Source organism: Dermacentor silvarum, chromosome 2, assembly GCF_013339745.2.
Source record: "Dermacentor silvarum isolate Dsil-2018 chromosome 2, BIME_Dsil_1.4, whole genome shotgun sequence".
Lineage (NCBI taxonomy): Eukaryota > Metazoa > Arthropoda > Arachnida > Ixodida > Ixodidae > Dermacentor > Dermacentor silvarum.
In genome coordinates this window covers 58,035,309-58,052,853 of record NC_051155.1, presented here as the reverse complement: position 1 = coordinate 58,052,853, position 17,545 = coordinate 58,035,309, and the positions used below count along the sequence as shown (strand labels likewise).

The 17,545-nt window shown below is 43.3% G+C and overlaps 1 long non-coding RNA gene across 1 annotated transcript; it reads left to right on the top strand.

The window, feature by feature from the left end:
• Positions 1 to 5,498: 5,498 nt before the first annotated feature.
• Positions 5,499 to 16,223, top strand: LOC125943014 (uncharacterized). Its single transcript, XR_007465494.1, has 4 exons — positions 5,499 to 6,024; positions 7,398 to 7,510; positions 11,388 to 11,444; positions 16,091 to 16,223. It is a non-coding gene; the product is annotated as an uncharacterized LOC125943014 (long non-coding RNA).
• Positions 16,224 to 17,545: the final 1,322 nt, after the last annotated feature.

The window sequence follows — 17,545 nt, the reverse complement described above, 5'->3', positions numbered from 1 at the left end:
CGGCTTGGAAAACCTCTGTTTTCGGAGATATCGTAGACGGTGACTAGGTGGACGACACGAAGCTTTGATCACAGCTTCAGAGAACATGCAAAAGCGCCTTCGGAGCTGATTAAGCTGTAGGTCCAAACGGCGCAAGCGGCGTATATGGTGCTTGCTCTAAAAGCGGGGCTAAATATGTATTCCAAGCTATCCAAGCTTTCCGATTATGCATTCAGTCAGGATTAGTGTGTTTTGCGCTTTGTTCTTTATTCAGCAAATATTTTGAAGCAGTGGCTTGTCAGTTTCTGACTCAGCGAACTTCCTCGATCGGTGCGGCCACTATCTGATTATTTTCTGCCTAATCGCTCGCGGGTGGGTTCAGTTCCGATAGATTTGTTCTTGCTGCGCACAATGTTTGAAACGTAGCTGTTTTGTACATTCTAATACTTTGTAGCAAATATATATTACAGCTAGTAACTCGCTTACTCTTGTGGACCGTCACGAAACATTCAGTTTCGACCATTCGTGCTCCATAGGTGTAGTCCGTCATTTATTGTGCATATACAGTGCGCATATATTCAAGAATGCGCCCATTCAGTTATTCTTCATACGTCGGCGATAGAGTGGGCGTAAGTTTTCCTGCCATTTGGGACAGATGTGTATATATAACGTGCGCGAAACTTACTATGACAGGAAGCGGCGCTACTCCCTTTGTCATTGTTTAACTAGTGGTACTCACTCTTGCCGACGTTCTGGGGATGAAGCCCTTTCTTTGAAGGTTAGCGATACAAGGCTGGCGGATGAGCAAATTTCTGTATCCTCGAGTAAAGCCTTACATCACGAAGTGCCGGTAACACGTCCGGACAGTTGCAGCAGCGGTCCGCGAACTTGGCCACACAGATTCATGCTATTCCTTAACATGCCAGTCACTATTTTTGCAGCCAACTACTGCACACGTCTTCAATCCACATGATTCAATCTAGCATGATTGGAGCACAGTGTGTTAGCGAAAACTCAGTTGCCTTTCCGACAGCTGATCGCACAGAAGCAAGATAGAAGCGGTAATGGTTTCGTATTCGTGCGCTGTCGCTGAGGAGAGATATGGCGCGCCGCCGTGAGCGCCATCTCGTTTCTCTAAAACAAACTGCTCCGCTAAAAGGGTCAATACTCGACGAAGCGACGTTAACCGGAGAGAGAGAGAGAGCACATGCGCACGCCGAGACACCTTCTCACCGGCGAGTCCAAAGAGATAACTACAGGGTGAGCGTGCGCCAACGGGATGAGTCATCACCCCCCCCCCCCCCCTCTTTTTCAACGCTTCCGACAGCTGCGGTCGAAGGTACGAGAAAAGAGTAGAAGCTTCCCAAGCTTTGGCAATGCTACGAGATCACGACTCCGATAAGAATGTTCGAGAATGCCTGTGGAAGCTATATAACCGACGTGCGAGAATCGTTCAGTGGAATTCCGGAGTTCGAGAGTTCAGTCCGCACCGGTGAAGTGATGTAACGGGAAGACCGAGCGTCTGCGAAGAAGGGGATTCCCCGGCAAGCAAGTCGACGAGTTCATCGAGCGTCTGCATTTCCGGAAGAAGTTCCTTCTTCGAGATTTGCCCCGAGCCACGCCGAGATCGTCTGACAAGACCAGCACGGTGAATACAATTGGACACTTAGTGCTCCTTTTCATTTTGTACTTTACGTATTGGACTCTTAGAGCTTGTCGTGAATTATTTTCTTGTGCTTATTAATACCCATCTGATTTGTATCGTGTTGTGTCTAGCCTAAGTGTGCAAGTGTGTGTGTGTGTAACTGCCTTGTGTGAAGAATATATTTTGTTGTGTTTTGACAACTCTGGGCTCTGACTCGGTCTTTGGACAGCAACCGGCGTTCGCTGGCGCACCAGAGGGCCCATTCTTAATTGTCCTTGCTTTCGTGGGATTATTTTCGGAAGCTGATAATTCGGCTTTGGAATTTGGTCCGGAGTCTGCGCCTCGTTCACCGGGGTCTGTGACACCGTGGTACGCATATAATAAAGCGCAAGCGTCTAATAATATACGAACTGCAATTTTTAAGCAATAAGCATGCTGTACCTAATAACAGCCGGTTTACGCACACTAATCTCATAGACTACATCCGGTGTACCAAGATTAGTTCACCGCCAGGCCGCGCCACTTAGTAGTTATCGAGACTCTCTTTGTCAATTTAAAGTTATAATTCCCATACTTCAATCGCGAACAGCGTGTTAAATTCTATCACTATAATACAAGGTAAAAAAATGAAATTATGGGGTTTTACGTGCCAAAACCACGATCTGATTATGAGGCACGCCGTAGTGGGGGACTCCGGAAATTTGGACCACCTGGGGTTCTTTAACGTGCACCTAAATCTAAGTACACGGGTGTTTTTCGCATTTCGCCCCCATCGAAATGCGGCCGCCGTGGCCGGGATTCGATCCCGCGACCTCGTGCTCAGCAGCCCAACACCATAGCCACTGAGCAACCACGGCGGGTATAATACAAGGTCATTTAATTTCCACCAAAGTCTCACAACACACTCTGGGCGATGAGTAACACGAGAACAAGGTGAGGGCAGGAGCCAACGTTTCGACAAGTGGACTTGTCTTCTTCAAGGCAACATATGCTGTTGAAGACAAGTCCACTTGTCGAAACGTTGGCTCCTGCCCTCACCTTGTTCTCGTGTTACTCATCGCCTTGAATCGCCACCTCCCGCATTCCCCTTGTTTTCCCCACAACACACTCGGGCCACTTCTCAGTCCCTTTAAAATATATGCAATATGTTACGTCCTGATATCGCAATTCATGTGCCTGCAGTCGTGAATCACAGATCGCAAACACACCTTTTTGCTATACAGGCCCTCTAACCAAAATTTTACGGCACGTTCTGATAAATATGATGCTGCGAAACTGACATTGATGCGAAAGATACGATGGGAAACTCACATTAACTGCTGAATTATGGAAGCAAGAAAATTGAGAAGTGATAACGAACTCGCGGCATTGCGAATAAAGATGAAGCACTTCGAAAAGCATTGTACAGGTGACAGTAAGCAAGATAACGTCACCAGCGTGCCATGAGTGACGATGGCTATAGTGCTAAGAGCTTATTTTTCGCCTGATACAGACTAGGCAAGTGAGAGGCATTTATAAAGCCTTGTGTAATGCAGGCAAGCTGGCAGAGCGATAACGAATCTTGTGTTCCTGCAAAAGTGATTTTATGCGCGCATGGTAAACTAGCATTGATTTACGCTCGTTATCTTCAACCGCCTTGAGCGAATTGCATGGAGCTGTGGTGAAAGTCCCGATAACGACAGCAGCGCAGCAACGATACACCTCGGCACATGTCCCCGACGTGCGTGATCATCGGACGGCACCAGGTAAGCGCATGTAACAATAAGCCGACAATCAATGCAATTTCAGGGCAGTAACGCACGTTATGCAGTTTGAGACGAGAATATTCAGCAAAGCAAAAAAAAGTTTCAGTCCCGTGAAAAAGGCTGTATAAGTTACAGATTAATCTTAGACACTTTTTAAAGGGCAACTGCAGCGTATTTTTTCACCATATTAGCATATATCATTTTAAAATGGCATTGACAGTCCTGTCACCGGTAGGGTGGTTGGATTTGCTTAGACACTCATCAATAATTTTAAATAACCAATAAACGAGGTACCGAAACGGGTAGCTGCTTCGTGCGACGTCAACGAGGCGTAGATGACGTCAGATCCTACGCTATACGTAATGTAAACACGCAGTACACGCGGTACTGTGGCGAGAAAGCGAAGCTGACGATGTCTTCTGAGGACACGGGGAGCTTTTGCAGCTCTTTTGAACTAGACAGCGGCGATTTCAGGGACGATATGAGCGATGAAAGATCGCCATTCGCACCTGACCCGGCGCTGCCGCGCGAGGCATGCAGCTGACGAGCCCCAAGCTCAGCGCATTGTGCTGCGGAAAGACGAAGAAAAGCACCTGCCATCACGTGTCAAAACGATGATTGTCGGCCGTTGTCTCGTAGAAAAAGGAGCCAACTTCGTTGTTTCTGGGCGAAGTGGCGGCGCAGACTCCGACGTCACAAACACATGTGGTGGCCAGTAAAAAGTCATACGTTCGTGGGCATGAGTCGGGAACACGCGAACAATCCTTAAAATTAATTTTAATGAAGACTAAATGACTTTCACGTCATATCGTTTGGCACAGATAATTAGAGTGCAAAAGATAACGCATATTCAAAATTTTCTTAAGGTCAATGGACATCGAAAAATCGCCGGAGTTGCCCTTTAAAGCGCTGCGAAAAATACAGGACATTGCGCTTACTCGGAAATGAAAGTATTTATGCATCCATATAACATTTGTGTCTACATAAATGCTAATGATGCAGGTTTCTTTCGTCCCGTATTTTCGTTGCGCTTTAAAAAGTTCTTCAGACGAACGTGGACCAACTATAGCCCGCTTGTCCATCCTGCTGCTAAGTTACAGATTGCAAGCGAAAGGCTTTGCTTCCACAAACATTTACCGGGCTGTGGCGTTCTGGTGCTCAACACGCGGTGTCGCGTGTTCGATTTATGGCGACGGCTGCTGACATTTAGATGGGGGCGAAATGAAAAAAAAAAATCTGGACAGAGCACTGAGTGCACGTTAAAGAGCTGTATAAGAGGTCAAATACAATACGTAGCCCTTCACTACGGCGTCCCTGATAGCGTTGCTTCGGAACGTTATATATATATATATATATGCGATGCCTTTATTTCCGAGCAGCCGCCCGAGTCAGAGACGAAGCACCGCACGAGACCAAAGATGATGATGAGTCGTATGTACAAATGACGACGACGATATGCACAAATAGCGCTCACACAAGATGATGAGTCGTATGTACAGATGACGACGACGATATGCACAAAATGCGCTCACAATATATATATGAGCTGTGGGACGCCCTTCCGCCGTGCCGGTATCGCGTCTCTTAATTGCGCATTGTAGTGGGGCGCTTCTAGCATTCCTGCCGCATAAAAAACCAGTCAGACTATGTAAGCTATCTTGAGTTTCCCTGTTAGTAACACCTCGTGTGTGTTTTTAAACTGCACGCGTTCTATTTTTCTTTTTCGCCGTTTTCGTCAACATATATTACCTGCATTTTGAGCTAACCTCATCATAATCATTGTGCTTTCTCTCTGCCTTAGAAGGCGGAGTGTTGCGCCCGACTCTTTTCAGTCTCGTTCTAATGTGGCTCACCGAAATTCTGCCACAGACGGCTAATGTCTCGCTCTACGCCGATGATATTTGCATCTTGTCGGACGGCGTGACACGGCCACACGTGCGCACCAGAAAACAGAAAGCGGCAACCGTAACTATGGCATCTTCGCCGACAAGGTCTGACGATATCTACAGAAAAAGAAAGAAAGAAAAGAATGTGCACTAGTGGCATTTAGACGAAAACCGATGTCTTTCTACCTGTTGTGTATCGAGGGGCCAGTCAATTGCGTGTATATATATACACTGTAAAAAATTTCCGTAATTTTACAGCAAAAACCTACGTAAAATTTACGTAGACCATTCTGTTTTATGAAAAACGGCGGGATTCTACGTAAAAAAGACGGACGTGAGCTCCGTTTATGAAAAACGGCGGGATTCTACGTAAAAAAGACGGACGTGAGCTCCGTTTTTGAAATACGGAGAGCCGTCCGTAATTTCATGAGGAGGGCAACTGAACATGTTACTAGTGAAAAATGAACACGCAAAGAATATAACGAAAAGACACTGTCTACTCTCACTGCCAGTTACATATATCACCATAGATAACGCTGTTTGAACATTATTCGCGTGCGAGCATAGTAAACACACAAAAAGAAGCAGGTAGGGTTTGAGCGGTGGCGCTGCTTACCACCCCTTCATCGCGCCTACACGCTGGGTTGGATTCCTCCAGCACAAACAACTGTACGAGTACTCGCTAATGGCGGACGGTGGAGGTGGTGTTCCTGTCGCATTTGTGATTTCACACTAAATAGGAAGGAATCGGCGCTGGATTGTTACACAAGTAAGTGATTTAAGTGTCCTTTTTTCGTTGTTGGTGCACGTCGCGCGTGCGAAATGCTCCGCGATGGCCGGTGATGGGCTCAATTGTGTTGTGTGAGCACGCTCTTTAACGAGATTCCTTGGCCATGAGGATTGACAAAGCGACATTGCGAGTCTGTGATAAAGGGGTGTTTCATTTGTTGTGTTGAATGCATACTCACTACAACTGAGACGTGTAGGCAATATTAGCGGCGTTGACGCCTCTAGTAGCTCCTTTGTCGTCTAATGTGGCCGCTGGTTTACGGACGTTAGCATTCCAGTTAGTACTGTGTTGTGCTGTGTGCTCGGCGTTCCAAAATTAAGTGAAGGCGTTGTACCCGTTAGTATCTCTCTCGACGCGGTGCAACGTTATGTTACCAATATTCGGTGACGCATTGCATCACAGTGAAATTTTTAGCCATTATTATAAGCTTCGGACGCAGTGCCTTGGCTGGGCGTGCATAATCGCAGTGTTCACGCCCGGGATTGGAAGATTGCTCATGTATGAAGACCTCATTGAGCATGTTCGATGTGCATGCCCCTTCATTACAATCAAATGACGGTGGAGCGTGCTTACTGCCATAACCTTGTGCCACCTGCAGTGGTAGGGAACACGGGTGTCACACGGTGCCCTTTCGTTTGTAGTAGAGCCCGAGCAATCGTGCACGATCGCAATTGAAAGTTGTCCGCGTGATACCCGTTAAGAGTCATTGCAAAGGAAACGGATTATTTTCTACCTGGCAATCTGTATTCGTTTTTTTTTTGACAGCTACCAGGCTGACGATTAACGTTCTGACGCAGTACGTCAGCATATCACGTATTCTGGGAGGGAGGATTGCCGCTTAAGTTCTGCCCATATGCGGCCGTAATTGTAAAACAAATGCATGCGAAAAGTAATTTTTAACTTAACCTTGACATAGAATAGTGGTGGCCAAACGTGCATTACGGACATTCCAAAGTTATATATATTCCTAACAAGTGTAAAAACAAACCAAACTATATGTCAACACTGATGTTGAAGGGAGGTTCACACTTACTGTCTCGAGTTGCATAGACTAATTTTCAGCTTACACGCATCACTGCAATAATTCTAAAATGCGTGCATGTGTTGTAAGTTATGCAGGGCAAAATTTTTGTCAGCTCATTTTTCTAATAGAAAGTGCTTCATAAAGTTTTTTTTTGCAAAAAGTTAAACGAGGCCATTAGCACTTTATAAAATACTGTGAGCTATCTCACAGCAATAACAGTAACTCAGTGACGAGCTTATATGCAATAGTGTAATTGTATATAAAAATGTTTGTGCTTTGCTTTGGATGACCGGTCAGAAAGTAACTGATATCAGTATTTCATTTGCAGCTGTTGCACCAGTGAAGGATGTCTGTGTGCCGCCTTGCATTCAGTTTCTCAGTCATGGGGGCCTGCTTGCAACACCAGTGGCAAAGCAGTCTTGCATTGTGCTATTTGTTCTGGTAAGCTGTGCCATTCTATCGTATATCAGTCATGCATATGCAGTCCTAATGGACATTGACTGCAAATGTTGGTTGAATGACAATGCCTATACAAGTATAATAATTGTTGCAGATGCATCCAAAAGATAAATGATGTTTTGTTCTTCCTGGGGCAACCAATTGGTTCAGCATGAGGACGTCGACTTGAAAGTGGGATTGTTTCATACTTGTCTCGGTTGCACATGAGTTGTGTTCAAAAAACACTAATAGCACCAGATTTCGGGATATGAGGCAACAGATAAAACATGCACCAATAAAAATTCTTCGTTTAGTTTGCCTCTATGAGTATGCAAAAACACCTGCATACTGACCTCTAACACTGTCATGCATGGGCTCCATGGTAACTAAGTGTAGCCACAGTTAAGCTCACTGTTAGCCACTGCTCAGCTTACTATAATAGGTGAAGATGCCTCGACGGATTTGCGTGTGACATTGGAAGGTATCATAACAAGGTAAAATATAGCTTCAGCACACAGCTGTGTCACGTGGTCAGATGACCAAAATATATGAATATTTTGAAGGGAATGAACAGCACTACTGCCAGAATGAAGTGAAGGTGAAGGGCACAGCAACACATTCCCTTTATCCTGTCTATGGCACCATTCAGTTCCTTCCTATACATGCACCAACCAGCCCAGTTCAGAACGCTCTAGCAGTTCATCTGAAATACCTTAATTTGTCTAGAAGATTAAGTGTATACACACTAGCATATGTGGGGGCTATTCTGCGAGTTTTGTATGTTTTGAACATGTGCCATGAGGATTCTTCATTGCTCAAAACTTGATATACAACTGCACAAAGCAGCATCAATAGCTACGTTGCTTCCCCATCTTGTGTCGAGGGTCTGTGCGTGTTTCCTAAGATAGTCCTTGTGTCGTCGTCCTGTTTGTCCTACATAATTGCTGCTGCAGGGCAGTAGGATGTTGTAAACAGCACCAACTGCACTTCCTATGATCTCCAGCACATACTTCTTGATGCAAACTTCTCGTCTTGACCTGGTCCGGTTGACATTTTCGTACCTGACCAGTTTGTTGGCCCTGAAAATAAAAAGGTAGTTCCAACTCTCCCTAGCAATTTGCTTGAATTGACAGCTTCCTTTGTGTACCTATTGTATAGCAGTGATAGGCCTTGGCTTCCTTGAAGTACTCCGACTGAAGACTTCACCTATGTTCAGCTCCGTTAAATGCTTCTTGGCAACGCATGGCGAAAGGCAGTGCGAACACACTGTTAAAAGCAACCATACTTGGGTCTTGAAGCTCCCCTCCACTTCGTGGTAGTGCCCTTGTGTTCCTGTAGCAACAACACGCTTCAGTGTTCAAGTGCGCTAATAGGAAAGGCCAAGACACTTTTGAGTGTGGGGCATAGATCCAGCACGATGCTCACCACAGAAAACCTTCAAGCCAGATATTGGAGCTTGCCTTCCAGCAGTTTTACTTCCATGAGCACACCTGGCACTGTGGAGGAGACATTAAAAAATGGCTGAACTCCTTGAGTAGCCTTGCTTGGCAACTTCTCACAGACAAAAACACTGTCAGGTAACCGTAAAACACTAGCTATTGTGGGCACCAGTGTAGTAAAGTTATTTTGCTTCATTGGCAACTTTCTCCTCTATATTAGGTGAAGTAAGGCTACTAAATGGGTAGAGTGATTTTCTTCCTGTCTTCTCTGCAGTGCTAGATGAGTTCACGTACGGGGAAAAACTACCACTAGACAGTGATCTTCCATTTCTGGACCGCAGGGTTTTCTTTGGTTAGTGTTATGTATGCTGGAGCTATGCCCAATGTTTGGAGGAGGGTATTCTGCCTTCCGCATCGGCACACTCTTTCGCTGTGAAGCTCATCACAGGAACACCAAAAGGCGTCCTCAAGAAATCGAGGCATCACCAAGTGGAGGAGAGCTTCTGAACCCATGTCTAACATTTCCTTAAAGTGTGGTGGCCACTGTTATATCATATTCACAAGGTCAGTCATAGTGTCAAAGAGACTGTTGGGAAAGCTGGAACTTTCCTTTTATTTTTCACGTCGAGCAATCGGGGTACATTGTGCGAAAAGGGTGACTCGGACCGAGCCTTGACGCAAAGTGTAGCAAAAGGCAGAACAGCAGTTCATCAACTGTGCGGTTGTTGTTTACATTATCCCGCTATCCAGCAGCTGCAACTACGCAGGACAACAAGCCTAGTATATATATGTTTGTCTGTAAACAAAATTCTTTGCCTGCATTCATGTTGTCTAGCCTTCTCCCGTCTTTTCGTGCTGTCCCCAAGTAATCGCATAGGTACACTCTTACATAACTTGCAATTATAAGATTCATGCTTGGGAATATAATCGGAAACTGTGCCATATGGATGACATAATTCATTACACGTGGTGTTAAAGTGGCTGTGCAGTCTGGGTAGGGGCTTCAAATCTGCTTGTTATAGCAATTCATAAGTTGCTTCCAAAACTTGAGATACAAAGATTCAAGCTATGTCTGTGAAAACAGTGCATCATGTTACAAGGAACTGTTAGAACACTCATGGGAAATAGCTCGGTATTGCGAGAGGTTGTAGAAACTTGCTTCAACTTGCTTTCTACAGCATTTTATAAAGATGCTTTTTTAACTCCCGCATCTGTCGTGTTGTCTCATCACAAAACTGTAAACAAATATGAGTATTATGCCTTGAGTTTCAGTAAAGATTACATGAATATGATTAATCCTTTCCGACGCTATGCACACAATTCAATACACCAAGATAGTGCATTAATAGCAATGGCATTGATTAAAGTAAGGATATTTAAAATGTGTCCCGTACATCTTCAAACTCTTCTAATTGAAATAGTGCTGCATGTTTGAATTACACAGGCAAATTGTTTTAGTAAAGGAAGTATGAAGGTAGATGGTTGGGTACTTTGCTTGGTGTATGTAATTGTATGTATGTCACTTCTTTCATCGTTTTTCACAGTGTGTTGCACCAGTCATAATTTTCGAATGGCTGGATAGGTGCTATTCAAGCCTGGTAGACATGAAATAGTTGATGTTTGCAAATCTGATGTACTTGCACTGAGTTTTTGCATGGAGTGCACATTCCATAAACTTGACAAACTCACTAAAGAACTGAAAACTCCTAATCTATTGTACTTCTGTAAGCATTTTATGAATATGAAGATGTAAGAAATGCGGTGAAGCTAAGTTTTCAATCAACACAACTAATTGGCATGTGAAAGGGTTAAGGAAAGAGGCTCCTTGAAACAATTTCTCGAAACATCGCAACATACCACCTGAGGGTCTCCAACCTTAACCTCTTACTACTGTTTTGCAAATCACAATATTGACTGAATGCAATATTTTTCTGACCAGTCTTTCATGTAATGTAAAGAAAGTTAACACGCCTAGTCTTACATGAAGATAAATTCGAAATCATTTATTTATAGCACTCACTTAGCAGCAGTTCTGAACTTTTCTTTATCAGTATAGTACTTGTGATTCACCTTTGTATTGCTGAGTACAGGTAGAGATATGGTTAGTTGTTTACTAGAAAGGATCCCGAATTTTCCACCTTCTGATTGTAGCTTAGACCGTCACTTGTACTTCACAAGGAGTGGACTGTGGTAGCTAGGAAATATAGTTTTCCTGAGAATTTCCATGCATGCAATTTTGATTCTGTCTGCTAGCATGTTTGTATTACAGCATGAATTTCATAGATTAGAGGCTCCATGAAGGTACATTCTGTCGTTGAATGTCTATGAGATGGTTAAGCAGGTTGACTGTATCTAGTTACAACTCCTCATGTCCTGTGGCAGTTACGTTTGTGTGGTTTGGTGCTGTCAGTGTAAGCTTAACATTTCTTTCCTTCTCCCAGGAAGGACACAAGCATTGAGGAGCCATTTGACCTGCCACTACACTGATACGGTATTTGGTAGGTTCTATTACAGGTTTTCTTTCGTGTAGTAGTACCTGCTATAATTCTGTATAACGTGTTCAGACCTTTAGTCAGCAGGCTGTTTGACAACAGGTGTTTACAAATGAATAACTAACAAGATTTTCAAGGTCATTAGTGATGCAATCGTTGCACACTGCTGCATTTTTCTGCAAATTAATTGATGAGCCATCCAGCAAGTGCTGCTCTCCTGCCTTAATGCACAAACCTTCAAATACTGTTAACCCTATATCACAAGTGTACAGCAAATGGAGATGACTGTTCACAGCGACAAGTTCATAATGTTTACTTACATGCAAAAGGGAGTCAAACGTCAGGTACACATTTGAAGTTTTCCAAAACAAGTTCATCATCATAGTGCATAAATGAACAAGTAACTTAGCGCAATAAAAATACACAGGCACAAGAAAGGGAGACAAAGACAAGCGCTTGGTGACTCAGAAGTGTGTGACATATATGTTCCAACCAATTATTATTTTCTAAATTTTCTTCTACTGATCCAGGATTCCTGTGACTACTTGCCTTAGGTAACATACTCTGTTGCCTTCTTGCCCTAGAAAACATAACTAGTGCCTTCTTGCAGCCCTTTAAACTGGCAACATCTTCACCACCGACAGTAGAGCATGTTCAGATAAATTCAACTAGACATGCCTGGTGACCACTTAATTTTGGTGAACAAATTTTATTTTGTGCCCGAGCCTGACGACAATGAAATCAATGATATCTTCTATTTTGTTGTAGCGCAAGCTGAACGACAAGGACAACAGAAAGGCAAATTTGACGCACAGCCAGCGTTAACGTTCAACAACAGATTCGTTTCCAGTTCTCATCACTATATATACCCTGAAAACGTCATACAACACGTGTAAAAGCTCGGTAAACATGAACTAAAAAAAACGGGAACCACACGCATGCAGTTTTTTAGCCACATAGATTGACAGACATGTAGACGTTTAACGCGAACAAAGATCGCATCATCTTCCACCTGCTTCTACTCATGATAACTGTTTTTTTTAATCTAGGTTTGCGCTTGCATCTTTGGCAATGAAGGGCAAGAAAACCATCAGCAGCCAGGTATTTACTTTGTTATTGTGTTCTCGTAGCCTGTCATTTATACATCTACCAGTTTGACCAATGTAGGACCGTCCACACTCAAAGGAATGTCGTATAAAACACACGTGATGCAATCAATGAATTTGTTTTTATGTTCATTTTCGCATGCAGTATCCGCAATTCTTTCTGGCTTTGTCTTCCTACACAGGCTCCCCAATTTATTAGGAGCTGAAAAAACTATGTTGATATCAGACCTTCCAGCAATCTTTATTCTGTGGGAGAAACTATGTATGTAGGGGATGACAGCAACCTTTCTTTTCTTTATGTCGGTGTTTGTACCATTCACTTGCTCGGAACCTTTTTTCACTTGGCTCGGGTAACCAGCGCCGCTTAAACGTGAGACTTGCCATCTGAAGCTATTGTGCATTAGGTGCCGGCATGGCTTCTTGAGCGCTTCACTGAAACACACCTTCATGATTCCCCCTCTTCAAGTTTTGTATGCACGGAATGAAATGGTAAAAGTGGCTTACTTGCCCTAGGTTCTTAACCCCAGCAGGTTTTGTTATCGGTGAGCACAAAATTAATGTGAAGGAATCCAAACTTCCCGTCACATGGCTATCCTGCACCTAATGCACGATTGCTTCGAACGGCAAGTCTCACGTTTAAGCGGCTTTGTTTACCCGAGCCACGTGCTCATGTCAGTCGCAGCAGGACTGCTTAAAAAGGCACAGCAAAAAGGTTCTGAGCAGGTATATGGTACAAGTACCGATATAAAGAAAAAGATTGCTGCCATGCCCTACATACATAGTTTCTCCCACAGATTAAAGATTGCTGGAAGGAGTGACATCAATGTTGTTTTTTCGACGCCTACTAAATTAATGAGCCTGTGTGGGAAGTCAAGGCCAGAAAGAATTTTGGATACTGCATGCGAGAAGGAACATAAAAGCAAATTCATTGATTATATCGCGTGTGTTGTATACCGCATTCCTCTTGGGTGTGGAGGGTCCTACATTGGCCAAACTGTTAGATGTATAAATGACAGGCTATGAGAACACAATAACAAATTAAATACCCTGGCTGCTGACGGTTTTCTTGCCCTTCATTGCCAAAGATAAGTGCAAACCTAGATTCAAAAAAGCAGTCATCATGAATAGAAGCAGGTGCAAGATAATGCGCTGAACTATAGACACTAGAAACATATCAACATTTGGTGACGCATGCATCAGTAAGCCTTCAATTTCATTATCCTCGAAAGAGCTTGATTATCTTTGTTCGCGTTAAACGTGTACATGTGTCAATCTGTGTGGCTAAAAAAACTGCATGCGTGTGGTTCCTGGTTTTCTTTAGTTCATGTTTACCGTGCCTTCACACGTGTTGTATGACGTTTTGAGGGTATATATAGTGACGAGAACAGGAAATAAATCTGATGTTGGAAGTTAACACTGTGTGCATGTCAAATGTGCCTTTCTGTTGTACCTGTTGTTCAGCCTTGCGCTGCAATAAAATAAAAGATGCCATACAAACAAGCCCCTATAGCTACCCTCATTGTTAGTTTCGCAAGAAAAAGAATTGTCTTTGAAAATAAAATATAGAAGCACCTGTTCAGTTGGAAGCATTTTTTTCTGGATTCTGCCAAATCCGTATTTTGATTAATCCCAAAGAAAAAGTGTTGTGGCTATGGCTCTAAGAATATTTTGGCACAGACTGCAGGCAAATAGCATGAATTCCAACTAATTACCACGGAGTATCCCTGCTACGATATAAAGTAAAACTTTGAAAACACATCATTGCACATGTTTTAAGTTCAGTGTGTTTTTCTCTGCATCTATTAACAGCACGGAATTTGGCCATCCTGTTGCCATTGAAGTCGCAGACATTTGGGCAAATAGCTCTGCCCTCGTTGACTCTCAAAATCCACGAGAAGCGCTCATATTTGGACATTGCTTTAGTTTGAGCTTTACTTTAAAATTTCTTTAGGAGAGGCGGAATTCCCAAATTAAGCACGTCACCCAAGTAATGCTGTCTGGAACGACATGTTGCATTATTTGTTTGGTTCTGGGGTTGCCAGTCAAGGAATGGACAGAATAAACGGTACTGCCTGTAGCTGCCACATATGGGGTCCATGTGTACTTGTTGCAGGTTCATTTACGTCGCGAAAGTGCTACAGGTTACTTCGAAAAGCACAGACTGACAAAACGGCAAATTTTTGGGGGAACACAGCGACTTATGTGGATTGACCTTGGGTGGTGTGTCTATAATTATAACTTTTTAAGGGGGTGGAGATAGTATGTTGACGCACTGACGACCATAACTTTCAATTATCATTGCTTAAGTAAAAAGTATATTGCACATTGATACTTTCATGACAAAAACCAACCAAATCTGAAAGAGGCTGAAAGGCACACATGTTGTATTGCAAGGCATGCTTTCTTCATATTGTTGCTAATTTATAAGCTGGTCATCTGGACAGTACCTCTGGCTTGGTTGTTTTGCATCGGAATTGTACAACATGAGTGGTTTGAGCTCGTTTTAAGAGTGCTTCATTGTTTTGGGAAAACAGTGGAATCTGCAAGGTTTTCTATTAGAGCAGTGAAAGTTGAAAGCCATGGTCCGCAGTATGGTGGGGGTCGTGGTAGCTCTACCTACATGCAGAAAATGTAATCTCTGACTGTCAATGTGCACGTGAGAGTTTTGCCTGTTCCAAGTGAGCCATCAAATAACTTGGGTAGATTTCATCTGAAGTTTTTCATGTTATAAGGCTAGGAACATATACCAACAAGGCAGAGTATGACATTTTTTTAGAGCACTGGTAGTTACATTTGTGACTTGGAAATCATTTATTGTTGATGTATCTGACTAAAAACGGTGATGATGGTGGTACAGTAAACCTTGTTACAAGAGGCACCCAAGGGACTCGGGAAACATGTCTCTTGTAACCAAGGTCTCTTGTAACCAAAATTCTAAAAACACTGAGGAGTCGGACTAGACCACTTTATTATACATGAGCACCAAAGTGTGTTTAAACTCATCTTTGATGCGAACAGAGCTGTCTCATGGAAACATGGCTATGGCTCCGGAGTTTGATTACCGGCATACAAAGCGACCAGCACCGTATACGCTGTGACAGAAATCCAACTCAATGGTACTCTGTCACAGAGTCGGTGTGGGAGCGCGACGATTATAGAAGCATAATGGCAGAAAATTCAGTGAAATTGGTAGTCTCAACCATGTGAGGAATGACAGCCGGCTGCGGAACGAAACAAAATAGAGCCAAGGGAGTGAAAATTGCAGCGCATACCGGTTAGTACGACGTTAGCCGCATTACGTGAGCGTGTCTGGGTTGTGTCTCTTATAAATAGTGAAGAATTTGCTCTAGGGACATAAAAAAAGTTGTCCTTAGTAACCGAGTGTCTCTTGTAACCATGTCTCTTGTATGCAATGTTGTTAACATGGCGAACATAGGAAAACCAACCAAACCATTTTGAAATGTCTCTCATAACCGAGTGTCTCTTGTAACGAGATTTTACTACTAATAAAGAGTCTTAATTGATTGTTTTTTTTTTCCTTTTCAGGCAAAGGCAGGAGGCATCTGCAAGCAACCAGTCATTCCGATTCTCAACCAATCCTTCTAGTCAGCCCATTTCTAGTGTCTTATCTTGCAAGTTTTTTTCAGTAAAGCACAATAAACACGCAGTTTCGTTCAGATTCAGGTGGCTTGTTGCTTTTTGGGCACGAATTTGTATGTATGCTTTGTACACGTCATGTACAGAACTCAAATGCAACATGGCAACACTGACACGAAGATGAAGCGGTGTAGAAGACAGTTACACAAGGAGGAAACGTGCACACACAGCATTTTCAGTGTGGTGTATGTCCACTTATGTGCATTGATTTCTGCCCCATTTCAAGCTATATCTGATGTGAGTTAGCCATGTTGTAATGTACAACTTGGTATAACTTATTTCAATGAAACAAACAATTTTCTCATTTGCTGGAGATATACACCCGCATCATCATTTACAAAACAAATTTTGCACCTGTTGATACGAAGCAAGATAAAGCTGAACAAGTTCGTACGGATTCATGGTACAGGCACGCAAGCATAGAAGACATGGACACAAGAAGAACAAAAAAAAGGTGTTTCTGTCTTCCTTTCTGTTCTTTTTGTGTGTTTTATGTGCATACCTTTCCTCACTACGGTCTGTCCGTTTTTAATTAGGAAAGTACGGTGCTCAATTTACAGAATTTCCGTTCTACGGAGCTCACCGTTTTGTATTTGGAAAATACAGACAATTCCGTGATCACAACTACGGAAATAACCATTTTCCATTCGACGGAAATCACCGTTTTCCATTCGACGGAACTCTCCGTTTTCCATTCGACGGAAATCACCGTTTTCCATTTGACGGAACTCTCCGTTTTCCATTCAACGGAAAAAAATTTTACAGACTATCCGTTTGACGGAAACGCTGTTTTTCATTTACGGAAAAGTGTCCGGCAACGTTTTACCTTCAACTTTCACCGTAAACTGAAGAAATTTTTTTTACAGTGTACGTCTTAAATTGTTTTACTCAATCTTTCATAATCATATTGACACGTATACATGTTTATCTTTCACCGGTGACCACTTTTCACCGGCTAACAAATGTTAAACGTAATCGCTAGGCACAGGACGCGCCTGCAGGTATCGGAAGTTTCTGGAACGTTATCGATGCTTCTATCCGTTGTCTCTTGTCACCGACGCTCATGTCATCTGATTGTATGAGCAACGCGAATTATCTAGAACTTTCTGGAAGACACGCGGGTACCACGGATTATTCTGGGACCTTCGATGACTCATGTATAAAAGCCGACGCGTTTCGCCGCTGATCAGATTTCGACGATCGCCGTCTGTGTTCATCGCTTTCGTTGTGCTTCGAGTGTAGCTTGATTTTGTGGGCCTGCAAGGGTTCTCCGTCAGCGCGCCACGTCCACAGCTTGGCGAGCGGTCACGTGACATCGCCGACTACCTCGCCAGAGCCCAGTGG